General features: G+C 41.2%; 1 long non-coding RNA gene across 2 annotated transcripts; it reads left to right on the top strand.

Annotated features, from left to right (window-relative positions):
• Window positions 1–8,879: 8,879 nt before the first annotated feature.
• Window positions 8,880–15,818, top strand: LOC114234762 (uncharacterized). 2 transcript variants are annotated; one of them, XR_003620945.2, is made up of 4 exons: window positions 8,880–9,037; window positions 11,250–11,342; window positions 13,187–13,313; window positions 15,636–15,818. It is a non-coding gene; the product is annotated as an uncharacterized LOC114234762 (long non-coding RNA). The 2 variants fall into 2 exon arrangements; XR_008556005.1 differs by having other exon boundaries at window positions 9,036–9,104.
• Window positions 15,819–27,675: the final 11,857 nt, after the last annotated feature.

Raw genomic sequence — 27,675 nt, 5'->3', positions numbered from 1 at the left:
TAGTTTAACTTAATTTTTATATATCACTTAAAATAATTCACCATTTCCCACTGAATTGGACTATTACCTTTATTATGTGTTAAATTCTCATATATGTATTTTATGGAAAGAATACAATAATAAGTAATATTACAATAATAAACTCTGTTTTTTAAGTACTCATAACTGTAAACCTACTTTCACCCCACCCTATGTGTACATATATTTCTGGATTCTAAGTCCTGTTCTACTGATTTGTCTATTTCTTTGTAAATACCTGATTTATTATTAGTGCCTTTATGAGATCTTCTAATGTTTGATAAAGCATTTCACTCCTAACTATTCTTCTTTCTATTTAAAATACTATTGGGTTACACCTCCAAGGATTTGTCCCTTTAAGTGAACTCCTGAGTGTAAGCACAAGTGATATGTGTCTCTCTTGGACAGAAGCTTCAGGAGCCAGAATATGCCTTGCCTCATCCTCTTTGCCTATCTTGGTGATGGTAGAAGCACTTGTTGAGATGAAACTTCTTGCAGCCTGGGTTGCTAAGTGACAACGATGAGCAGAGCCACCTTCATGATCCATGTTGGACATGTAGCATGAGGGAGAAATAAACTTTGGTTATGTTAAATCACAGAGATTGTGAGTTTATTTGTTACTTCAGTAGCAACTAGCTTATTCTGACTAATGGAATTGTGAGGCTTGAGTCAAAGAATACATATAAAGCCACATTCCAAAACTAACAGATCAGTAAATATTAGCCAATACAATTAACATCACTAGCAAATAGCAACTATAGTGAAACCATTCTTATGTCCAGAAGAAATGTCTGTCCCTCCTGCTCAACAATGTAGTTCAAACTTTAATGTCTATGAAAATACAAACCATTTCAGATTTATAAGATGATAGACTATTAATGCAAGGAAAGAAACGTAGAACACATTAGAACAGTGGTTCTCAACCTTTCTAATGCCGCGACCCTTTAATACAGTTCCTCATGTTGTGGTGACCCCCAACCATGAAATTATTTTTGTTGCTACTTCATAACTAATTTTGCTACTGTTATGAATCGTAATGTAAATATCTGTGTTTTCCGATGGTCTTAGGCTCTACAGCAGCGGTTCGCGACCCACAGGTTGAGAACCGCTAGCAGTGTCACCTAAGACCATCGGAAAACACAGATATTTACATTATGATTCATAACAGTAGCAAAATTACAGTTATGAAGTAGCAACAAAAATAATTTTATGGTTGGGGGTCACCACAACATGAGGAACTGTATTAAAGGGTCGCGGCATTAGAAAGGTTGAGAACCGCTGCATTAGAAGATAATGGTTTATATCAGGGATTGCAAACTGGTGGCCCATTGTACCAAACGTGGGCCATAGATGTGTTTTACTTTGATCACAGTGCATTAAAATCAGGGAAACACACACACACACACACACACACACACACACACACACACACACACACTTCTGGCTTCTCTTAAAAAAATTGGAAGACCTTGTAACTGTGAGGTCACATTTCTGCATTACCCAAATCTTTGGTGCTGAGTAACTGCACTGTCCAATTCACCAGTGTCCTTACCCACCCCTTATTTTCTTATACCCCATCGACCACTTTGCCCATGTATGGTTTCTACTGATCTAGGGTTGTGTATGAATTATGATCCATGGGTATTTATAGAAGAACATTTAATTATTTCTTGAGTAACAGGTAGAGTGAGCTCTAGGTATGAAGAAGATAAAACACTACAATGGAAGGAAAAGTGAGGTACTGATGCCTAAGTCATCTTGATAGACCCTGTTAGTGGAGGAAGAGACATTTCTTTTCCTGCAGAAAAGAATCAAAATCGATCTTTGATACCTCAGCAGCAATTTTATCACCAAATCAGTCCTAGACTACATGGGATAATTAATTCCCTCAGCCTCCTCATAGGGTGAGAATTACAAAAATACCATTAGTTAGAAAACAAACTTAGAAAAACATTTATCACCTTGGAAGAGTCTTAATACAAGCTACTAAATTGTCATTAAAACTTGAAAACTGAACCTCCCCCATTTTTTCGTTTGATAAGGGGGATCCAACAGAAAAAGGATTGGATAGAAAGGTCTAGAACCTAGATTGTTCAGTGTATAATTTCTATGCAATTGCTTGAGCATTATCTAAATCCCTTCACATTCATATCCCTCAAAGTCCCTCTTATGTTAATCACATTCATTTCAGCTTCATTTTCATTAAAAGAAAACCATCTTCATACCACTACCACCGTAGAATCTGCTAACTGACCCCATTTTCAAAGGTAGACTCTCTAAATAAAAACATGCCTCTTATTACATGTACAACCATTAAAACCAAACCGGCTTGCTCAATGTAATGCAGCATCACTGTGGTGTTCCCTGGTACTTATCACTATTTTATTAATGTCCTAATTTAATTCAAGGTATTAGGAACCATGTTGGGTATCAGATTGCTCCAAAGTAATGACTGTGTCTTCTGAATTCTCTGGAACTGACAGTAGATTTGAGAATAGGGCATTCTTGGATCTGTAATGAGATACCTCTGTCAGTGTCCTGATTTTTTTAAGATCATGACGAAGAGTTGGTTGAAGAAGAAGTGTTACAGAAGACTGGAGAAAAACCAAGTAACGCTTAGAGAAATGGAGTTACACTTTATTATTATTACGCGTGGACCCAGAGAAAAATGTCTTTCAAATTCTGGGCAAACACATGGAGGAAGCTTTCTCTATTTATATCTTTCCTAGTCCTTTGTTTCCCAAATTTGGAATGAGACTTCTGGGCCTTCTGGGAAAGAAGGCCTACATGCTGGGAAGGGGCCATGAGACCATATCTCAAGGCCTGGCCTGGTGCCAGCAATGACAACTCTGTCTGGGGCATAGTTTATGGCCTCTCTGGAATGGGTGTAGTCTTATTTTCTCTATTATTTAAGAAAGCAAGTGTTTACAGAAGCCAAAATAGCAGGGTTAAAATTTCAAACAGCAGTTTTTATATAAGATGGAGGTTACTATGCTTCAGAAGGGAAGATGGAATATCTGGTTTCAGGTCATCTAAAACTCAAATTTATCTCATTAATAACCTGTCACTTCAGTTCTGCTTATTTGTTGAATAGGAAAGAGGTCGAAATTTAAAAAGGCCTAGAGTAACCTTGTGGATCAAGGGAAGACCTCAAATCAGAGATGAGGACTTTCCACCTGCAGTTTTCAAACACAGACTTTTTAAAAATATATATTTTTATTGATTTCAGAGAGGAAGGGAGAGGGCGAGAGAGATAGAAACATCAATGATGAGAGAGAATCATTGATTGGCTGCCTCCTGCATGCCCCTCACGGGGGAGTGAGCCTGCAACCTGGGCATATGCCCTGACCGGGAATCGAACCAGTGACCTCTTAGTTCCTGGAATGACACTCAACCACTGAGCTACACCCAGCTGGGCTCAAACACAGACTTTTTTAAAAATTAACTTTTAATTTCAATACCTTGAATAGATTAGAAATTGCATCATCACTGATACCTGGTTAAAATAACTTTTCTTCTTCAAACATAAAAAAGACTATTTTCATAGAACTGTTATATAGCTTCAAATGGTATAAATACAATAGGTAAATGAACTGCTTTCTATTTTCATTCTAGTTATAGTGAGGATTTTTTTAAAAAGTCTGGATGTTAGCAGCTTCCTTCAAAAAATGCTCTGGAAACCTTCAATAAATGAAAGGAATGCACATAGTATGCAAATTCAAAGTGTGCTCTCCTCATTTACCCAGTGGAATTCAAAATAAGCCCCAACTTGTGAACATATTAAAGCAGACTGGAATGGATATTAGCAGGATTTGTAAGGAGAAGTGCTCGAGGCAGTCAAACATGCTATGCACGAGAACTTGGATAATGTTGTTTTACTGATAATTACCTGCCGGCGGCCACCTCAAAGTGGGATTTCATGCAGTTTCCAGTATTTAAATATTATATTCAGAGCCAAGCCTGCAGAGACACTTATACCAAACTGGCCATGTCCATTTTATTTCACAATTAATCTGTGTCTTTCCTCACGAAAAGCAATGCAGTTAACTCCCTTTTAATTGTGTTTGATCTGTGTCGGCAAGAGAACATCACTATCACGCTCCCACTTTCCTGGTCCCAAGCAGGTCCAGCCGTCCCTCCCTCCCAGACCTCAGCAGACACCAGCGTTACTGGAAAGCAGCCCTTTCAACGCATGAATATTCATCTAACCTCAGTTTAGTTGCCGGGGCAAAACAAACACCTCCACCCCCACTTCCATGAACTAAAGGTGGCTTAAATGGAAAGGACCAACTCTTGTGGTCTCCCGGGCGGCTTGTGCCTGCCGGTCTTCTGCTCTGAGATCCCTTCCTTGTCCCTGCCATCACCTCCCCTCACACTTTCCCCCTCAGACTGAACTCCTAATTAAATTTAACAGTTACAAGAGTTTAAACTGTATACCTTTTTAATTGTGTCCTACTTTATATTGGCTGATGCACAAGTCTGAAAATGGATATTACAGCTTTTTATGATATAATATCATCCTAATTGGTGCTTCATAGGCCGTGGCTGAATTCTTTTCAATTAAGCTCTAACATACAGTAACTGTTTCTCTCTGCAAATGCTGGAAAGCCATTCACAAGAGAGGACTGGTACTGCACAATTCCGAAGTACCTTAATGTGTCAAAAATGTTTTGTGAAGAAAGCTACACTGTAAATGCAATCACCTACATTGGTGTTCCCATTGTTAACTGGGAGTGAAAGTATTGCTAATTGTCCTGCGTTTTAGCTGGGTTTTTAAAGCATTATGTAGTAAGTACACCGGAGGGTCAATTTGTGAAGTGAAATACTTAGCATGCAAAGCGTAATACAAGATGCTGTGTAATACTTGACCTCTCAGCATAATAAATGTAGCACTGAAACGCTGTGCATTCAGCATTCACTGAATAGAGCCTTCGCAGTGGAACAAAACCAGAAAATGTTCTCTTCATTCCTTTTTTTTTTTCCACCAAGCGAAAATTATTCTTTATAATGGCCATTGCAGCAATTAGCTGGCATTTGGTAGAATAAATGTGCAGAAATAGCAGTTTCTTATTTTAAATGAGATTTTGTATGGAGCCTGCAAATTACTTGAGGTATATGAATAATTGTGCCTTAGCTTTATGTTACAGAATAGGGTGTGGGTGGGTATAAAGATTTCCTATTTGCAGTTAAATGTTTAGACATTTTATTATTTTAATTTCACTCACTGTCTGCCTGGATTGACCCTACTTTCCCATTGATCATTTCATGTGCGCCTGGAAGCAAGTATGCAGATGGCGGGAGACTCCCAATTAGGGCACTATGTTTTTTATGAATGTGACATGTGAGTGCAATTAGGTCTCCTCTGGAGGCAATAGTGGTGTTTAGACTCTGGAACCCCAAATCAATACAATTTAATAATCTGCATGGAATGAACTTTTATCAGTATTCTCTGTGGTCAAATGCAATTAGAAACTTCATTAAATTTTTATCCAAAGTTTTCACCTTATTGAATGCATTCTTCCAGGCATTTGCGATTCATCTAATTAGCCTTAAGTAGGGGATTTTTTTTTCTCTCTCTCAAAGTGATTCAGTTAATTATGCCCATATATTCATAATTATAAGATGGATGAGTTGGGTACAACTGAAATTATGAAATCTGCAGAGAGAGTCTATGAGGTTTAGAATGTAGACTAGAAAAAAGGGATGAGAAGTCAGAGCGATGGAATGCTTTGTTTTAGTCCCCCTCGGCTGACCCCACCCCAGCTGCTTTACCGGGTTTTCTCTGTTTACTTATTCACTTATCATTGGTAATCCCACAACTCCCCAACATTGATTTGAGACAAGCACACAGTTAATAATAATAAGAAGAAAGCAAACACTGCAAATACTAAGAACACTTGACTAATGTGTTGAAAGTTGTTTTTAATTAAAAAATTATATAGTCATTTAAAGGTTAACTATTTAAACAGTAAAAAAAGTAGGTTCCTTCACCTACTGAAAGAACTTTCACCTCAAGTTCTCCTACCATATGTAATTACTTTAGCCAGTTTCTTACATTTTCCTACATTTTAAGCCCTTTCTTCTTATTCCAGTCCTTCACACATTTTACTTGCATATTCCAATTATACATATGCTACATAATATCTTTTTTTTAAAATATATTTTTATTGATTTCAGAGAGGAAGGGAGAGGGGAGAGAGAGAGAGATAGAAACATCAACAATGAGAGAGAATCACCGATCGGCTGCCTCCCGCATGCCCCCCATTGGGGATCAAGCCCGCAACCCAGGCACATGCCCCTGACCGGAACCGAACCTGCAACCCTTCAGTTCGCAGGCCAATGCTCTATCCACTGAGCCACGCCAGCCAGGGCTCTCCATAATATCTTACACTTCAAGAATTTTATTTTCCCCTACGCAACTTTTCTAGCTCAAGAACTTTTGTCTTTAAAATTATGTTTTGGATTATTTTTAACTAAATAAAAAGGCAGTCAAACCTGATTTTTATTTTACCTAAATCCTAAGCACAGACAACTTTTTCAGTCAAACACATTTTCTTTCTACCACTGAGTCATGTCAAAAATTCCTCTGCCAAATGCTACAATGAAGGCAGCCCATTATCACATGATCCAGCTCACATTAAATCCAGCCAACCTGTGATACTACAAAATTGGAAATAGTCCCCATTAGTTATTGTTCATCTAATCTGGGAAAAACAATGTTCTCACATAGCAAGTAGATACCAATCCTTACTCACTCTACAAACAAGCCTTGTCAGCTGTTCTTCACAACAAGCCCCAGGGAGGGTGCGGGGCCATTACATTACAGTGTGTGCCCAACGGCTATGCTCCAGATCAAACTGCACAGCCACTGGCCAGAGAGAATTGTACGTGATTTCTGTCCTATTTTAACTCCTCATGATTTTTTTTTCCCAAGGGGGCAAATAACAAGTCACAATCACAGATTTAGTATTTAAAATAACTTACAATAAACATTATATTTTGTGGTTGACTACAGAATAAATTTAATTTTCTAAATCGTTTAGATCTTTCTCAAGTTACGATAGGATTACAACATGATAAACCCATGGTAAGTTGAAAATATCCTAAGATGAAGATGCATTTACTACACCTAATCTATTGAACATCATAGCTTAGCCTACTCTATCTAAAACGTGCTCAGGACACAATATCAAAAAAAATAAAACAAAAACAAAAAACCCACCCTGGCAGCACAGCACACTGCAGAGTATTGGCTATTTACGCGGGTGATGGTGTGGCTGGCTGAGAGCCGTGCTCGCGGCCGATGCCCAGCACCGCAAGAAGAATCATACCATGTATCGCTTACCTGGGAAGAGATCAATATTCAAAATTCAAAGTTCACTTCCTACTGAATGTGTTTTGCTTTCATATCATAATAAAGTCAAAAAATTGTTAAATCCAACCATCATAAGTTGGGGACTATAAACAGACAATATGAAAGAATGCCAGTTACAACATTTTCTTAATTATTCATTTCTAAAATGTTCCTCCTGAAATTTCCAAAGGAGAACATGGTGGACTAAGGGTAAAACTTCATCCACATCTTTGTGGACTACATACAAATGCCACATAAATAACTATGTAAGTAAAAATATTGGTATGTTAAAGCAGAAAGAAATGGCAACTGTGTTTTCATGTTGCTATTATTAAAGAATAATGCCTGGTCATGGTATCACCTGCATAATTCTCTTTATAAATTATATCATGTTATTGTGATCATATGACAAATCTTCAGTACACCATAGAGGTAAACAGGGGGCTTTTATAAGTAATAAAAAAGGGTAGCTAAATAGTGAAAATCTGTTGTATATTGAGCTATTAGTCTCAGCATCATTAGATGTTTTATAGCATTGCCATAAAATCTAATGGCAGTATGTTCACCTGAAACAGTTACCAATTTTTTGTTTAAAAAATTGAGTAGTGCCTAGGAAGTGGGTGGTACCTATGTAGGGGATGGTGTGGTTGTTTTTTATTTATTTATTTATTTATTTTTATTGATTTTGGTGAGAGGAAGGGAGAGAGAGAGAAACATCAATGTGAGAGAGAAACATCGATTAGTTGCCTCCTGCACACACCCTGACTAGGGATGAAACCCATAACCTAGGTACGTGCCATGGCTGGGGATTGAACCCACCACTTTTTGGTGTACAGGATGATGCTCCAACCAACTGGGCAACACTGGCCAGGGTCATGGGGGATGTGTTGAGTGTCTATATCAAGACATAGCCTTCTTTTCCTGTTTCCCAAGGTAACGTCCAAGAAAACACTGGGAGTTTCCTCGGAAAACTTCAATGAAGAGAGCGGCTTCATGCAGTTCACTCAAACCAGATGATTCTTCATTTTCCCAGTCCATTTTTGCTCTCTTACATCCTGCCTCCACTTGGGATGGGTCACTTAGGTAGCTTCTCCTCATTCCTACTCTGGTTATTCAACTCCTTCTCCTCTTTCAAGTTCTAGGGCAAATGCTCTCTCCTCCATGAAGCTTTTTCTGCTATTGTACTTAGAAGGAAATCCCTCCCTCTTCTGAACCATGAGAGCAAGTTACCTCTCTAACTCTTGGTTTTTTATGTACATTTCATCACCCTGTTGGACTGTAGGTGTCCTGGCAGGGGATCATGTCCAAACTAATTCCAGCGCCTTACACATTGCGAGCATACAATAAATACTTCTTGAATAAAATTTACCAGCAAGATTCTGATTGGTTCTCCATTATTACATATGGCTAAGAGTTCAGAACAACCAAGGGAACGTTAACATTCCAGGAATGACCTACTCTATAATCTAGAACACAGCACTGAGCCTTTCTGATATTCTCATGAGTTTCCAGATTGCAGGCAATTTCTGGCGCTTAGATTTGTCTGGATCAAAGACAAACTAGTTCTCAACTCAGCTGGGATCTTTTGCTACCACATGTCAGCTGTGCAAAGCAATTCAGGATATGTTAGCATTACTTCTCAATCAGCTCTCCATCATGAATATCGTATGTATGGATCTTTGTGACCCTGGAAAAGCCATATAATCTTTCTAAACCTCAGTTTCCCCCATCTGTAAGTTGGGGGCAATAGTGTCTACCTCACATAGTTGTTTTAAAGATCAAATATTAAGTATATAATGGATAGAAAAATGGTACCATTGTGACAAGGCTATCAAGAGTCATGTGATACCCTTTGACTTTATTAGAAAGAGGTGGTCCTTTCTCATCTACCAGAAAATAATTCTAATATATAAATCAATGATGTCTGTGAATTGACTGCACCCCCTTAGAATGTGGTACCCTTTTGCACTATACAACTTTGCACAATGACCCAGTATCTTGGTGGTGATAATTATGATGATGATGGCAGATCCTTGTTAGTTTTAACTGACTGAGAAAGTTTTGGCACTGTTCCTGTAACCTGAGAAAGTTCTGAGAAATCAGACTACTTTAAAACACACACACATATCTTATTGTATTATTATTGTCTGAAAACAGTTCTACCTCCATTGATAGGCTGTGTATGACACGAGGGCAGGGGCCAAGAGCAGGCCTGGCACATAGTAAGTGTTCAATAAAAGCTGGTTAAATGACCAAATAGTTGAGCATGAATCTCCACCACACTTCAGCTACTTGTTTCGAGGTCACAGGTTGAGATATGGTATCAGAAAAAAAATAATTTTCTATACTTGATTTTCCTTCCCTCAACCCTTCAAACATTTTATAAAGCAATAGCTTCATATTGAATAACCACAATATAAATTTGAACATTTAAAAAAATTCTTTCCTAATGCTTATGCTATATTGAGCCTGATTTTTCATGTTGTTTAAAGTCCAGAAACTTCAAGGTACACATAAAGTCCATTGTGCCTCTGTCTGTCTCATTTTTTTGAAGAAATGGTCAGGTTCTAACAGTCTACTTCCTCCTATAGCAAGAAAGTTGGTGCATAATATGAGGTGGCATCATGGGACTTCTGACGTTGTCCCCATGTCTGGTTAAAGATAGATAAACTCTAACTAACCATATCCCATTTTATGGATGTTTATTTGCCATTCTGCTTACCTGGAAGAAAAAATCAGTTTATTAAAAAACAAATCAGAAAAGCTAACTAACATTTTTTTAAGGGCTGTGTGCCAGGAGCTACAGCAACCATTGTCTTGTTTGATCCTCACAGCATCACACAGGGAGGAACTATTATTATTCCCATATTATTGAGCAATTGGACGGTTTTCTCAAGTTATGTTATGATTCTAGGAAAGAGCAGAATCAGGACCCAGGTCTGTTTAGATCCATAATCTGAGCTCTTAATCCTCATTCTTCCTTCTTCCCAGCTTCACCCCCTCTCCCTGGTGAACTGCCCATGCAATAGTGTAACTGAGGCAGTGTTTGTACACCTTCATCAGAGCTGTGTACCCAGAGCAAACCAAACTCCAGGGGCTGTGGGCAATGAGGCTCCAGTTGTCCACCAAAAAACACCACTTTTTAACCAAAATAATTGACCAAAGATCCCATTTCCCCTAATTCTCTGTAGTGTGGGTTGTGTGGGGTGAGGCAGTGAGGGAATGGAAGGAGGCCGAGTGAAAGCACAAGCATTTCTGTCACTTTGTGGGGAGGGCACTCTCACACAGCTAAGCAAAGCAATGGCCTTGCACCAGGGAGGTCAGAGGTGAAAGAGAGGAAGCCGAGCCCGCGTTGGAGCTGTGGCTGTGGACCTGAGGCACAAGATACCCCAAACCCCAGTGTGAGCAAGGTCCCCAGGACCCAGCTCACGGTGGAGCCTACTGCTTGGTGTTGGGAGGGAAAGAACAGCGATGCCTGACGTACATTCTCAGCATGAGGGAAAGAGTAAAACTGAACAATTTACTCAAAGAAACAGGTAAAACCCCATCAGATAAACCTACCATGATAGTCTCTTCAGGTTTTATGTATTCAGCATTTACACTGTCAGTTCTCAAATTTTGTGGTATAAAATCATCTGGGGGATTGTTGAAATGTGTACCCTGAGATCCTCTCTCCGAAAGTTCTCACTCTGTGGGTTTGGGGTGAGTTCCTGGGCCCTGCATTTTAGTCCGCACCGAGAGAGAGTCTCATGTCCCTCATTAGAGAAGTAAATTTCTGAGAAAACCAGCCTGGAGTTAGGCAAGTGCCGATGTTCTGTGGGGTTGTTTAAGGTGAAGCTTACTAATAATATTCTCCACGAATTCTCATCTTTGGAAGGCTGAAGATGGCTGACAGTGCCTGAAGCTACTGCAAAAGTGTCCTGTACTCCTTCAACACCTGCTTCTAGGCAAACTTCAGACAGGACTGAGGGTGAGTGAGGGGCAGAGCAGCTTTCCCTGTGTGGGGGTAAGAGGGCACACCCCACACTACCCACTGGTCTTGCTGGGCAGGCCTTCCAGGCACACCCTGCAGGAGGCCAGCTGAAGGACCCCTCAGCTTCAAGGAGGACCCTCTTCTGAGAGAGTGCTCAGAGGATCTGAAAATTTTCTTACAACAGGTCATTCATTCATTTGACAGCTGCAGAGGTCTCATGCATCAGCTTTAGGCCTGGGCCTTGCACATGCTTTTCCTTCCCTCTTCCTGCAAGGCCACTATCCCCCGACTTCGCTTGGTTAATTTACCCTTCCATACCTGCCCCCCGAGGAGTTCCGCTCTTCCAGATATGCCCTCGTGGCATCATTAGCCTGTGAAATGGGATTCCTGGATTCATGCCTGTCTTGCTCACTTATGTTTTGTTTATAACTCTGAGCTCCTTATGAACATAATTTTCTGAAATTCAGTTTATTGAATGGCACTTTGTCACATATAGTAATGTGCAAGTCTAACAGAGTGGATTATTTTTCTGTTCATAAATTATACATCAAATTTTATTGGATAGAATGCTTTAACAGTTTTGATGATTTCTATGAAGGTTTAATTGATTGGTTTCAATGTTGTCTTTATAATAGCATTTTAAGGAATGTTCTATTGTTAACAACTAAGGATCATAGAATGGGTTAGCTTTTCAGAGTATATATTTAAGATTAAGGAAAGAGTATTTAATAATCATTAACCAAAACTTTACTTAAGATTACTACCGTAATTCTGACATTCATTCCCTTAAGTATGAAATTGCTAAAGAGAGGGATTTAGAGCAACTGAATCAGTATGAACTGCAAAGATTTTAGACACTAATTGCTAGTCATATAAAATCAAAGTTGATATGCCATTTGAGGCATCAGTGAAAGAATGGAAAGGAAAAATTCTAAATGACATTCAGAAAGATGGGGGGAAACTCTAAGTCAATTGAAACAGTCTCAGCCCATGTGTAATGCTAAAATTTAAATATTTAATTGCTAGGAACAAAAATTAAGTCCACCATGCCAACAAGAAATTATAAAATGAATATGAGTATGTTTATAATTTGAAAAAAAAATAGAAAATTACAGAAATTAGAAGTAATCACAGATGAAAGGCTCAATTTTTAATTTTTATTTTCAAGCTAAGATAAGTTGAAATATTTTTACCTAGTTGTATGTACCAAATGGTTTGAAATGAATGGGCAAATATGCTCAATGGTGCACGAAGGATCAGAGGATATTGGCATAATTAAATGAATTATAAAACTTCAAATTTGATTTATATGTTATCAGAAAACTAAAATTTGCACAAAAGTATTTAAAATTGGTTTAAAATTCTAAAAATGCTAAATTAAGAAATAAACTAGAAAATAATTAAACAACAACATCATATACCAAGGCTAATATTCATCTTAGAAAATTGGCAAAAACAATCTTGTAAGTACTAAATAGTTAACAAAACTGTAAACGACTTTTTAAAGATCTGCATAAGACTGAATATTTCTAAAGAAAATAACTAAAACTTTGGGCAAAATATTTCCATAAGAAGACTAACTACATTTAGCTTTGACAAATTAAAATTCCTCCAAATGCTGCTATAAAAAAAAACAATTGAAAATTGATCAACTAAAACCATCCTATACAAATTGTTGCAAATTGTATAAATATTTAAAAGACACATGTTTTTGATAAATAATTACATTTGGTAAATTTGACAAATTAGTTACTCAGTTTACTGATTTTTTTGCCCGTTGGCTAATTTCTTTTGTTTGGGGTTTCTTTCATTTACCATTATATCTCCAAAACCTGTTGCAGTGATGGCATGCAGTAAGTACTTGATAAATAGTTGGTGAATAAATGACTGAATGAACTGCGCTGGGTGAGGAGAACGAGGAAAGCAAGACTCGCAGGGTTCCTGGCTTCATGGAGCTTACATTCTAGGGTAAGTTGTAGCTCAACGATTTTCTGTTACATGTTGTGTAACTACAGTGTGACTTCTTCTATGTGTTGAACTCGTACTTGGATTCTCAGGAGCAGGTTGACGTTACTGTTTCACTCTATCTGGGGGCCATTTAAATGGAAATATAATGTCATTGCGTAGAGAGGTGAAAAAAAACTTTACACATAGGCTAGACTAAAGCAACATTGCCCAGGGTGAACAGTAAAACTTCTGATAAAATGAGTGAAACTCTATAGGTAAGTTCTGGTATATGTGACATCCACACAGCACTTCATTCTGAAATGACTACCAAACAGATGTGGGGGGTAAAGGCAAGCAAAGAGCAAGAAGGAGCCAGGCCCCCACTCTCCCTGTGGGTCAGGGCGGGAGCGCCCACACGGACATCATCCCAGAAACTCACCAGGGGACTGAAGTCCCTTTTTGTTTGGTTTTCTCCTTTTTATCTACTCCTTCAACTCAACTCCTTCTCCACGATGAGAATGGAAGGGGGTAAGGTACAGGTAAGCCCACGGGGGGCTTCCCTGAGCAGACAGCAGACAGGTGGGGTGTGCGAGGCAGCCGCACCGCGCGCCGGGCCCACGCCACCGTAGCCTTGTGGAGCGGGTACAGTAGGAGCGGGGGGCTTTTCCTGTGCACTGAGTTGGAATTAAACATGCTAATTTGAGGTCTCTTTCAAGTATTTTGTTTAACTCCATTGGCCTTTAATTCCTTTATATTGCATCATTTAATGTAATGTTATTTATATATGAAGCATGTTATGCTTATTAACCAATGTGCAAAAATCCAAAGTACAGATTTTCTGTAATGGGCTAATTACAGGACTTTAAAGCCACCTACTGAGTTTTGCTGAGCCTCACAACAGGTTCACTGAACTGGATAAATTTATTCAAACGTGTGGAAATGAACCCCATTCTATGTGCAACGGTACTGGGAAAACACACAAATTATACCTCAATACCAGTTTAATGGGTCAAACAGTGAACCTGAATACTGAACTTATCGACATCTTAAAATAGTGGGAGCCCGTGGCAAGAGAGGGAAGTGCCCATTCAGGGGAGTTTCTCCCTGTTTGTAAACAGTGCGGTAAGACAATAAGCCTGGGGATGAGGAGCAGGTTCTCCGCACTCAGAAAGCAGAGGTGGGTTGCCTTCCAATGACCTTGGAAAACACACAACTTTCATAACCAAACCCAAGAGTGGAGCGGAGTGACGAAAGCTCGGCAAACACACATCTCAAGCGCAGCCCTTTAATCTTTCCTGTCAAGAACAAGAGGCACATTTTCTCGTGTCGTGCGTGGTTTAGGAAGAATTCAGCACAGAGTGTTCAGAGTTAGAAATACAAATAAGGCATAAATATGTGGTGAAATTAAACACTCTTCAAACCGGCGGCCCCCCCCCTCCCCCCAGAGCTTGGTCAAACAACAGGGATAGCTTGATCGTGTTAGTATTAATTCTTCATTAATCCATTCTCAAATATTCTTTTTCATTTGAAAGTTTCAGAGGATTTTGGACTCCAGCTCCATAGCACCGTATTTAGAACTATTACCCCATTATAAAAATACCAAGATGGGGGGGGGAGGGGCAGGAATGGAGGCAGAGAGAGGTTTGAGAACCTTGTCAGAGACAAAATTGAAAGAAAAAACCCTATTTCTTATGTTGCCTCATTGCCAATGGAAGTACTGTTTTCCAATAGTTAAATACACACAAACACACATGCACGCACGCACACATACATATATTCATATTTGATCGTTTATATGCCTTAGATAAAGATAGATTTTGCTTTTATTCTTTGACTAGAGGCCCGATGCACGAAGATTCGTGCAAGAATAGGCCTTCCTTTCCCTGACTGCCAGCACCAGCTTCCCTCCAGCACCCGGGACCCGGGCTGCTTCGCTCAGGCCGCCACCGCCACCCACCGGGGGCGTGCTCTGAGCTGTGCTGCGGCCCCTCGGAGCCCGCCCCCACCCCTGGTGTGTGTCCGCTGGGGCTGGGGGCAGCACACAGTCCCCTCCCACATCCGCGCACTCAGCTCCTCCTGAGCCGTCCTGATGCAGCCTCCTCCTCAGCTGGTTGTGACCATTACAGGGTCCCGGCCTAATTTGCATATTACCTCTTTATAGAGAGAGAGAGCTCCCTGCCGCACAGGTAGATCAATTAATTTTGTCACAAAATGGAATAGGATGTCATTTCCAAGCCTGAAAGAGTTCCAGTCTTGTCCTCAGGCCACCTTGATTACCGTGTGCAATCCACCCGGTGGCTGACAGTTGGGTGTTGAGAACCTGATTCACGCTCGTCTCTGCAGGGAGATGCCGGTGTGCCCAGCTCTCAAGGCAACGAAGCCTGGCAAGTGCCACAATCCCAGTAAGAAGAGAGTTCTCCAGGAAATGAGGTGTGATACGGGCCAGCTTTGCCAATATTCTCGGACCAAAAAATAAGAATTTAAATATGAAATACTGAAATTTAACACATGACTGAAACAAAATAAATGGTGTACCACTGAAAGCATTTGAGGTAATTAATCAATGCTGTGTTTGTACATATCATTAAATATATTATACTCAGTTTAGATTTGATTTCTATGCTCCTTTTATAAAGAGTTAAAAGGAAATACATTTGAATTCACGCTGATACCGAAAACATGCTCCTAGCTTCTAGTTTTTTTTGGATTTCACATCATTTCCATTAACACAGCTATTTGCCCTCTAATAAAATATGTCATTATGCTTTATTCACATCGCACAAAAGAATCACTGAAAAATCGCCCCGATGATGGCCAATAATTACACATTTTGCTCCTGTGCTGGCGATGAAGAGATCTGTTCATTGGAGAAAGCAGGTGCTGGGGCAGCTAGCTAATAGTCAATGTGTGCCGTGGTAATTAGCCGCTGCGATTGCTAAAATTAACAATTAGCTAACATGCAATTCTCTTTTTTGCAGGCTGCAGTTTACTTTGTATAATCCTTACATGTTCTTAGTAATTATTCTGACAGCTTATGATTTTTATTTTTTCTGGTTTGAACACAGCTTTAACATTTGCATCGGGCGACCCAAATGTTCAACAGGCAGGGGTGAGACAACCGCTTGACGAGGCGTTTTTCTGAGGCGCACATTTGGCTGTTTTCTTAACTTTTCATTGTTGGGGAGGGGAGCAGTGGGCTGAGAGCTGTGATTCTTTCTTGGCGATTGTCTTCTCCCCTGGGGCCTTCCTGAAGCTCTTAGAAGGAAAACTGCCCAGTCAGCAGCAATTTAGACTCAGGGAACAACTCCAGGGATGAAGTGCCACCGTCAAGCTGGTCAAAACATCTTTTCTTTTTTCTTCTCTGGAGTGTGTCTTTGGTTAATGCATTCGCTGCCCCCACCCCCCACCCCGCACCCCGCTTATTGAGGGAGAAAATGTAGCCTTCTGTATGGGTTGTTCTTGACTGGGACTATATGCTGAGATAATTTTTTGCTACAGCCTTTTCAGTGGAATAAGCCTGAATAAGCGTCAGCCTACATGTGAAAGAAACAAAAAATTAAAAGGCAAGGGAGTGATTTGTTTCCAGAAACCCTCTGGGAGAAAAATGCAATGGAAGCTCTTAAAGCATTCAAGTAAGTTAAATTGTGGCAACAAATTCAGCAAACTGCTATTCCAAGCTGTATTAGTTTCCTATGATGGCCAACAAGTTACCAAAAATATAGTGGCATAAACAGTACGAACTTTATTATCCTGGAGCCCCAGAGGTCAGAAATCCAAAATGGGTCTCGTTGGGTTAAACTCCAGGTGTCTCCAGGGCTTCGTTCCTTTGAGGAGGCTGTTTCCTTTCCTTTTCCTGCTTCTAGAGGCTGCCCACACGCCCTGGCTCAGGGCCCCTTCAAAGACAGCAAGTTGCATGGCCCCCACTGTCCTTCTGTGGCCACAGCCACCTCTCGTCACAGCTGAGGAAGCTTTTTCAATGTGAGGACCTATGTGATCCATTGGGCCCACCTGGGAAATCCAGAGTGCTGTCCCCGCCTCCAGGTCCTTAATTTCACGCCATCTTCCACATCTCCTTTGCCAGGTGAGGGGACATACCTACAGGTTTCCAGGATTAGGACATGGATATCTTTGGAGGACCATTATTTTGCTTATCACACAAACCAATGAAAAATACACCTACTGCACGTCTGTGCTTCTCTACAGTTATTAGTGAGTCGTTGCCCATTTAATGTCAGGGAATCAGATGATTTAGTTAGGAGTGGTGGAGGCTGGGACAAGGGGCAGTGGATTTCCATGGTTCCCATAGACCAGTGGTCGGCAAACCGCGGCTCGAGAGCCACATGCAGCTCTTTGGCCCCTTGAGTGTGGCTCTTCCACAAAATACCACGTGCGGGCGCGCACATACAGTGCGACTGAAACTTCGTGGCCCATGCGCAGAAGTCGGTTTTCGGCCTGGGAGAGTCTATTTTGAAGAAGGGGCGTTAGAACACTCAAGGGGCGAAAGAGCCGCATGTGGCTCGCGAGCCGCGGTTTGCCAACCACTGCCATAGACAATACCTCCCTAAGGCCCTCATGCCTGGTTTCTTAACTCACACAGGCTAGGCCATGCTTTGTCCTGTCGCTCTCTGGCTTCTGGGTTTGCAGGTCCTTCTCGCCCTAATGATAAAAGTGCCGCCTTTTAGAGTGTGGGTTTGGCCTGGGTAGGAGCTATCTTAACTGTGTACCAAGCTTTATTATCGCGTTGGGCTGCAGCACACTGGCTTACTCTGCGAATGAGTGACATGGATCGCTGTCCACAGAAACTCTGAGCTACACGAAGAAACACAGCCCACGGCAGCCCTGACTTCTAAAATGCCGGGATGGGGGAGGCAAAGCACTGGGTTCCTGAGAAGTGCCGAGACCTTGTCCATGCATCAATGTGAGCCAGATGTCAGGACTCAGAAGGGCTTCAGCAGACATCCAGATAAGCCTGGGGAACTCGCCTCAGGACTGGCTGCCGGCTGCAGAAGCTGAGGAGGGCCCAGCTTAGCAGGAGAGGTCAGGAAGGTGAGCGATGGCAGGGGTTGGGGCCAGAGTTGTGGTGGTAAAACATAGCAACAAATTCTGTTTGTTTAAGTGGGAGGGAACTGGAATGAACAGAGTCTGCCCAGGAGAGCTAGGCAGGCAGGAGCCACGCAGAGAGCGAATCACTACTGAGTTTAGCTAAGGTGAGATCTCACAGGGTTCAGATGCTCTTGCCCAGCAGCAGAAGACATGGGGATATGGAGGTGTGCCTTGTCTTAAGAAAATATACTCTTCAAAATGGCAATGTGTTAGATTCTTCACTTTACAAAAAAATTCATAAATGAGTTGTTGATATAGTGACTCCTCTTACGTACCAGTTAAAACAGAATTGTGTCCACACACAAAAAAAAGTCCTGTCCACCCCCAACAGCATATCTATTGTGTAAAGTGATATGTGGGCTGAGGGAGCTGTTGGGAAGCATGGAGTCAGCTTAAAAATGCTTCGTTAAAAATCTCAAGGTGTTTGCCTCAACTCAGGAGGCTGACTGGGATGTGGGAATGAAGTTTAGGAAAGTTTGAAGTTCTCCAGTGGTGAGGCAAGGGAATCAGAATGATGGCAATAAAGCGATACGTTTAAGGAAAAGTGTTTTCCAGCAAGAAGACATCTCAGCAGAGGATTTCCTTATCTCACACGAGAACAACTGTGGTTACGCAGACCAAGGACACGGGCTTAGTGCCCACACGCAGCTTCCTCCCGTATCCAGGACCCAACACTGTGCCTTCACTAGATTCAGTATTCTGTATTCAGGTCAGCATTTTTGTTTTTTTTTTTTAATTTATAGATGCCAAGACGCACTGTGTTGGAAAATAGTTTGGGTTCCCAGGGGCAGGCCTGGCAGAGTTGGGAATAGAAACTAGAATTCCTCAGTTGTTCTCTGCAGTTGGATTCTTTGGGCTGGCTGTTCACAATACGGGGCGGGGTGAAATGAGGCATTGTTGGGGGTGCGAACAGGGAAGGTGGTGGAGTGGGCACCGGGGGGGTGTCAGGGGAGAGGGAGAGGCAGGTGAGCCATACATCTTCTTACGGGGCAAGGGGCCATGCAACCCCAAGTCACAGACATAACAGAAGATTCTCAAAGTGTTTCCATGCTTCAACAAATAAAAATGATCAAACCGAATGCTACCTTGTGGTCAGGGAGAGGGAAACTGTCAAAAATCACTATAAAGGAAATGAAAGGCCTGGGGGCTAAGTAGCCAGGAAGGGACTACTATTCCCATTCTAGATGGTTCTTTTAAGTGGGGCAATAAAGAGGCAAGTTTATTCATGCTAAAATTACTTAACTAGCCTACCTATCCAGTGCAGCACAGAACAGAAAGCATAATTCCCTAAGTTCTTCCGCATAGAAGCGTTATGCCCAGCCTAGAGGGTTTTGTCGGGGAAGGCCAGGCTCCACAGGTGTACAATCAGACAGAACCACTCCCAGCTTTGCCCCTCCTCCCAGCTGCTCTGCGATCATCCCTATTATCTCACCTCTCTGCACCAGGAGACAGGTCACGGTTAGAATACAGAGTGGCATCGGCGGTTGGGTAGGTCACTTTAGGGAAAGATGGCAGTATACCAGTAAATGTATTATAGGTCCATTCAGATCAATGGTATCCAGTGTAGGGCAAAATATCAAACAGAAAGAATAAGAACACAGGGTGATGAGTGTGTGTGTGTGTGTGTGTGTGCATGTGTGTGTGTGTGTTTTCTAGGGACACACAGAAATGCATGCTCTTTTTAATTTTTTTTCACTTGGTGTCAGTCTCAGTTTTTATGGGAGCTTAGTTTCCCTGCTTCCGTTTAGAACATGGATTGGTAAAACTGCATTTGTCCTTGTTTACATTGGATGACAGGACAACGTCTTGTCTGTTGATTTCGCTTTTCCAACATGGTCTTTGCCACTTTCTTCTCTTCCTCCCAATCACTACTGTCAGAACAAGAGGTCAGCACTGTGCCACAGACTTAGGAAGGTTCTGCACATCTGGAGGTTTCTGGGTGTGGAATCAAGGTCAATGAAGGTCACTGGGTTCCTGTCTGACCTTTTAGCATATTAATCTTTGACTTTTTTTTTCTAATGTATAGATTATACAAACAGTGTTCAAGAACCCTGGATTCAAATGAAGACACATTAGCTTCACAATAAAGCCATATTAGAAGGGACATCATTGCGAAACTTGACCACCTTGGGAACAGGAAATACTACTTGCATTATATCAGGAAAGACGTTTGTGTCTAAAAGGTAGGCTTGTAGGCATTAACTCCTTACATCTTCGTCAGATACCATATGGGATATCTAACCTAAGCTTTGCCATAGCTCAGTGAGAAGCAGAGTCCTATTACACAATAAAATGTCACCTTTTAAAATCTTTAGGCAGTCAGGGTTATTTGATTAAGACTCCTAAATGTAGAAATTTAATTTTAATTCTTGCCATTAAATCTCTCCTCACTAGTGTTTTGTATGATTTAATGAGTGGCACCATTTATAGGACACACGTTTATAATCTGAATTTATGAACTGTAAAGAAAGTACCAATACACCGAGTAATGAGCTTTTTAATGATGAGAAATAGATAAAGCTTAAAATGCAGAATGCTTATCAAGGACCTCAGACAATAGCAAAGTGGAGCAATTTAGAAGTACTCACCAGGGCTACTGCTGTGATGGTGAGAAGTGAACTATTTTGTTTCATTTTAAAGCAATGCTTTTCATACATGGGAGTAATTTCTATATTTTCAAACTAAAATGAAATGTCCTGTTGCAAGCCTCTTTTCAATAGAGTTCAAAATATAAATAACCTATCGACACCACTTATGATAAAGCAAAATAAAATACCTCTACAAAGGGGAGAAATGCCAACACGAGAGGGCGGGATCCTGGGTTGAGAGGAGGTCTGAGGTGGAGACATGACTCGGGGAAGGTTTTTCTTGGAGTAGCTTTACACACAGGCGCACTTTCTGGAGAGGGTGGTGGGGCCCTGGCTGGGCTGACACAACATTGCCATCTCAAGTGATTTGCAGCAAGTCTGGACTTCCAAAGAGTGTCTGAAGTTTCCTTGTGGTTACCTTTTTTATGCTCTGGGGCATAAAAAGAATGAATAAAATAACACTTACCTTGCTGTAAGGGCTCTTCATCTTGGGACCTCTAGAACGCGGTACCCCAGGCATGCAGTGCCCGCCTGGGAGAGATGAGCCGTCAGAGTACATAGGTCCACAGGTGTTGCCGGCTTCTAAACCTCCCCCCGCCCCCCCAGTTTTAAAACTCCAAGTCTAAATTCCTTGGGAATAAAGGAGAGGCTGGGATACGCTGTCACGATGGGGCTTTGCTTTGTTGCTGCTGCCAATTCTGCTCTTGTTAATAGAGAATTGGATTGAGCTTGTCTTTTCCTTCCCAGGAAGTGAGCTTTCCAACTGGTTAACTGGATTGCTCCCCCTTGGACCAGGGACAGGTCCCTGGGGAGCGTGGCCTTCATAGTTTCTGGCATTTAACACAAATATGTGATCCTGTGATTTAACCCTCCACAGTAAACAGGAGAGGTGGTGGAGGTAGGCGCAGGGGGTACTAATTATTCCTTAATTCCTTTGGTGTGTCAGCCCCGGCTGTAACCCCAGCTCTGCAGCTTCCCGCAAGTTGCTTAACCTCCCTGGGCCTTGGTTCCTTTATGTCTTGGGAGGTTTAAAGGGACCCTCCCCCGAAACAACATTGTGCTCACCCATTTAAAAATAATCTGAGCAGAGTGCTGGTCCAGGGAGAGGACTGAGGCACTGAGTAAGGTTCCACCAGAAGCCCATTTGCCCCGGATTCTCGTCCAGTGTTTGTCTCCAGCTCTCCTCCCTCCTGCCTTCTGGCTCATCCCATTTCTCCTCCCTCGTCTCTGAACTTCTCATCTCTTCACACCCCTTTCAATCCTGAAAATCCTCTTTGATTTTAAAACATCACCAAAAACTTGTTTAGTTCAGATTGTTTGACCAGTAAAACAGAAGTTCTCTCACGTCAATTTTATTCTCCACTTGGATTTACTTGCCTTCCTTATACCATACATTAGTGGAGGATTTCCAGATAAAATACAGAGCCACCAGTTAAACCTGAATTTCAGAAAAACAAGAAATATTTTTTTTTAGTATAAATACGTTCAAGCAATATTTGTATTTTTATTTACTAAATCTGACAACCCTCATTAACTAAATGTGAGCAAAGTTTTCGTGCGTAATACCTTTGCTTTGTTACTTTTACATTTTACCAGCCCCCAGAAAGGTTTTATTTATTGAATTGTTTGTCTTATAATCAGACTCATACAATGCAAAGAGGCACAATGTATGGGCTTGTTTTAGTTTGCTTTTGCCAGGCTTCCTCTCTGCATGTATCTATGGTGTACGGCCTTGACGTCTATAGATACAAGTTTTATATTTGGGGAATCACTGGGCAAAGCAAAGGTCTCAGGAGGCATGGAGGACACCTATGCTCCATGAAATTTAGTAGAGTCCTATGTGTGCTGGGTTCAGATCCAGGGCACCACCAGTTGCTCATCTCTCCTGTCTTTTAGAGCTGCAGTGACGGCGGCTGGGCCTCTCCCTGATGGAGCAGTGAAAGAGGCTGCGACTGCAGCAGCCCACGGTCCTGTGGGTTTATGGGTAGAATTTAGGGGGTCCATGAATTTGGGTGGAAAAATACACATCATTATTTTAGCCCCTTTCCATTACAGGTGTGGGCAACAAAAACAACAATATTAGTACCTGCGATTGTGTCACCAAGAGAAATCACATATTTTTTTAATAAAACGTTAAAGTTATTATAGATATTAACATTTTAAATACTCATTATTACTTCCAAATTACAGGAGTTGCCAGACCTATCCATAGATCTTATTATTTAAACCAACACACTTGTTAATAAAGAAATACCTACGTAGAAATTTGTTTTTAAAAATATTTTTATAACTTTATTTTCATATAATTGATTTTCTTTGTCATCCTGGATATTTTATTCTATGCATTTAACAACTTCTGGGAAGAGGCCCACGGGATTCATCTGATTGCAAAGGATTCCGTGGCACACGGGAGGAGCGTTGAGGAACAGGACTGAAGGAAGACCTGAGCTGTGTATGCATAGTTTCCTTTCCCAAGTCAACCATCTCCAAGGCAGAATGGGCAGAACAATCCTCGCGTTCTCGAAATAATATTCTTCACATTGCACGCGGCCCTGCCATGACTTCCAGGTTGCCTTTCAGATTCCACTTAACCTGAATCGTAGCTGCGTAGACCTTTTTATTCAGGGGAGTGTGATTTCCGGAGAAGTACAGAGGCTTTAGGAAGACCCATGGAGGTAAAATGGTAAAAGAGAAAGAATTAAGACCAGAAACCCAGTTTACCTTCCCTGCTTGGCTCCATTTTCAAACTCTGGTCAATCATGATCACTATAAATCCAATATGCAAAAACTGCATGAAATAATACGATGAAATCTGTAAATACGTTGGGTAGTATAGCAAAATTGCGTTTAATCGACGTTTTGATGCAGTCCCTGGGCATTTACTACTTTGAATGCAACTCCTCTCTACAGGCGTGTTGGTGAGGTGCAGAACTCAGGAAAGGTGGGCTCCGTTCAGGAAGGAGGTGACAGATGCAGGGAAAAGGGAACCTTTCATTGCCCACACCCCTTTGTTTGTGAGCTTCCAAGGGCTCTGGGAAGGTCGTGGGGAGGCAAGGGGCCTAGAGGTGGGGGACTGCGTGCTGGAAATGGGTTGCTTGCTGGGTGGGAAGTGGGGGTGCCTGATCCTGGCTTGGAGTGGGAAGGGGGGGGCATTTGAATGAATACCTGGGGGGTGGACTGGGAGAATAAAGCCATGAAGGGACCAGTCTCATTAAGGAATCCATTTCCCGTTTTCAGCAGTTTGCTACATTAACAAGCTGAGCTGTGAAAGGATTAGATCCGCTAAGTGAGTGCCTGTTCTGTGCACCATTGCAAAACACATTTCAGAAAGCAGTGGATTCGCCTTAAATGAGTATCTGCTGAAGGAGCAAAGCCCTAGGAAAACAAAGGGGCGCGCCAGGGTAAGCTAATAATTCCTGCTGTGCTTTGAGGGCAATGAAATGACTGCAACCCTGAGAACTTTTTCTCCCTCCCCTGCAGTTGGTATAAACATAAGAGCCATTTTGATGATCATATCGACACCTCAGCAACAAGTGCTTCCCAGGTGCCAACAAAATGTCACTTTCCAAAGGGTTAAATGAACCAAAATGCCTCGACCTCCAATATTCTTTTTTTCTGCTCCCATTTAGGGTGCATACCTATTAAACAAAACAACGGGCAGAGATTCACGTCCTCTCTACAAACCATCGAATGATACAAGAACAAATCTACCTCCAGCTGCTTCGTCCCATGCTCCGCTTTGACTGGGAGGGGAAAGCCAAGTTTCGAGCGGGGTCTGGCCTGACTCAGGCCGTAACTTGTGAGTCCTGCTATTCTAACCCTTTCTCTTGATCTGCTTTTCAGCCTGTCTCGGAGCACACAGCTCAGAGCAGCAGGGAAGTTGCTTAGCAAAGGGCCACCCACTTGCCTATTATTCCTTCCTTGCCTGTGACATGACACAAGAACAAAGTAGACATTAACCGCTACATTAAACCCAGAAAGAAAGTAATCAGTAACCTGCTATTCCCTTAATAAAGGGGAACACATGCAGTGTGAAACCCAGAAGACTAATCAATAGCCGCAGACAATGCAATGTGCCAAACAAATTGCAAATCAATTAGAATCCTTGTTTTCTTTGAAATGGTTCACTATATCTAAAGCAATTACTCCTTCATTAGACCTAATTTAACAGCATGACTGCCCTGGCTACAACTGGCAGCGTCTGGCTATCAAATGGAAGAATGGCAGCTTATTTCTGTCTGTCTGTGGGTCTAGCACCAATCAAAAAAAAAAAAAAAATTGAATTCCTTTATATGAGAGAAACTTTTAATGAATGGGTGGATATTTGTCTTAATCCAAATATCAATACCAGAATGAGGATACCTCAAAGGGAAATCAAAGGAGAAAAGAACTATGAGAATTACTAAATAAAAATCTGTAATTTGAAACATGTATTTCTTTTCTTCTTTTATGCTAGCTTCAAAGAGATAAAAATGGCATTTAAGTATATAAGGTCCTTTTAGCTTTTCAATCTATAACTCTTGGTACTAGTTTAGGACATTTGAAAAGAGAATCCTCCTGGTCCTTAAAGAAATTTGGGATATTCTTGTGAATGATCACCCAGAAAAGCACTAGTTCACCTTTTTTTAAAGCTACTTAAAAAATAGCTTTATTGAGATATGAATTTTGACAAATGTATAGAGTCATGTAACCGCCCACCCCCCCCAATATAGAACATCACCCAATTGTTCCCATGTCCCCCTTTGCAGTTGGTCCCCTTCCCCCATCCCTTACTCCAGGCAACACAGACCTACTTTCTGTGAGCCCATCTCACTTTTAAGAACAGTTTCCCATCATGTAGAAGTACGGGACTGGGAAAATAATTTAAATAAGGTTCTTCTACCAGTTCAGGAAAAAGGGTTTTGTCCTTGTTTGAGGAGGCAAGCAACAATCTCTTAGAACTGAAGGTGATTGCAAAATTTTTTGAAAGTAGATATGATTAAAGAGACCGAAACCTTCCTGGCCGCTGAAGTAAACATTCTAAATGAACTGAAAAAATTTTTAATAGTTACAGCTTGCTATTACATTGCTAAACCTGGTAGGCTGACATTTTTATTTTCTTCTCTTTGAGAAGAGTCACAGCTCCAATAATTATTTTTTAAATTTAATATTCCTGAATTAATTGTTTTCTGACTATAAAATCAATTCCATTTTGATTGCAGGAAATTCCAACATTGCAGAATGACAAAAAGTAGGTAGGAAGGTCCTCATAATTGCATTCCTCCCAATAACTTTTAAAAATACACAAATCTGCATACCTAAGGGTGTTCTTTATAGCATTGTGCTGATAACAACTTATTGAAAGCTCTGAGAGTTTGAGACTTAAGTCAAACATGTTCCTACTTCCTTCTTCCTTCCTTTGCTACCCTTATAGCAGCTTTTACTCCCCTCCCCCTCCCCCTAATCCTCCTCTCCACCTCACATCAAATGCCTTTTCATTCTCTGCATCCTTTGCCTTTCTTCTTTTTTTTTCTTTAGAGCTCAGTGCAGGAAAATTCTTGCACTGAGGATATCCATATCTTTTGCAGGCCAACCAACCCATTTCCCATCTCCTACTTCTCAAAAGAAAATAATATGCCAAAGCTTTTACATCCTTAACATAAATTTGTACAGTGTACCTCATCTTGCTCCCTTTAACCTTTCACTACTTGCAGTCACTCCGTCAAATTATTTTTTTATTTCTATTGGTTAGACGAACACTCATAATTTACTCTAGTCAATCAACCACTTAATCAACGAGCATTCATTGAAGGCCTTCTCCCCAGAAAAACCTGACTGGCTGACTCTGAGAGTTGATTTGTAACTCTAGTGTAAAAGCATTTATGAAGATGGGGGATGGGATGAGGAAGTTTTGAGTTTTGATCACCTAAGGTGATTTATTTGGCACTTAGGCTAAGCAAAAGCTGAGGTGAAAGTAAGCAAGAAAGAGTGCATTCCTCCTTTTCAACTCTATGCTAACCTTAGGGTGGAAACGGCTTTATATGGACATTACCGCTGCTCCAACCCCAGGGCTTGGTTAAAAATGAAGTGGCCTTGGGGAAGGAAGATGCTATAAATATCTGAAGAGTATTTCTTATTTTTTAGATAAAAACTTTCCTTAGCCTAAGGCTATTGATGCTCTCCAAATTTGTGTGTGCCGAGACTGTTTGTGTAGAGACTATTGGTGTGCCACTATTCAAGCGCCCCTCCTCCCAGTGCTTTGCCATAGTTCTCACATGATTGTCGATTGTTGGCTGACAAGTGAGTGAACGGAGGCGGGGCCCGTGGGAGTCATGTGGTGGAAGTTGAGGAAGAGATAAGTGTTGGTCTCCGACCAACAGCATGGTGACCGCCACATAATTAAATACTGGATAAATCACTGTGAGCTCTTTAAGGAGAGGGATGGCCAACTGCATCCTTTGTGAGGCAAGGAGACAGGATCTTCGGGGTTTCCAGGTAGTTTCCCAAGAAAGATAAAAATAAAATGTATTTTAAAACTTCTTGCTAGAGAGCTCTGACGGAAAAACCTTCACTCATAATTTAATATCCTGCCATATTCACTGGTCAAGTCGCTGTTGACAATTTCTAAATTGTGAGTTGTTTTCAAGGCAATGACCAACCAAAATGAAATATCTGGTAGTCCTGATGCAGATGCTGGGCATCATTTCTGCACA

Source organism: Eptesicus fuscus, chromosome 5 (genome assembly GCF_027574615.1).
Source record: "Eptesicus fuscus isolate TK198812 chromosome 5, DD_ASM_mEF_20220401, whole genome shotgun sequence".
In the NCBI taxonomy this organism is placed as follows: Eukaryota; Metazoa; Chordata; class Mammalia; order Chiroptera; family Vespertilionidae; genus Eptesicus; species Eptesicus fuscus.
Note: the sequence above shows the minus strand (reverse complement) of the source record. Positions and strands in the feature narration are given on the sequence as shown.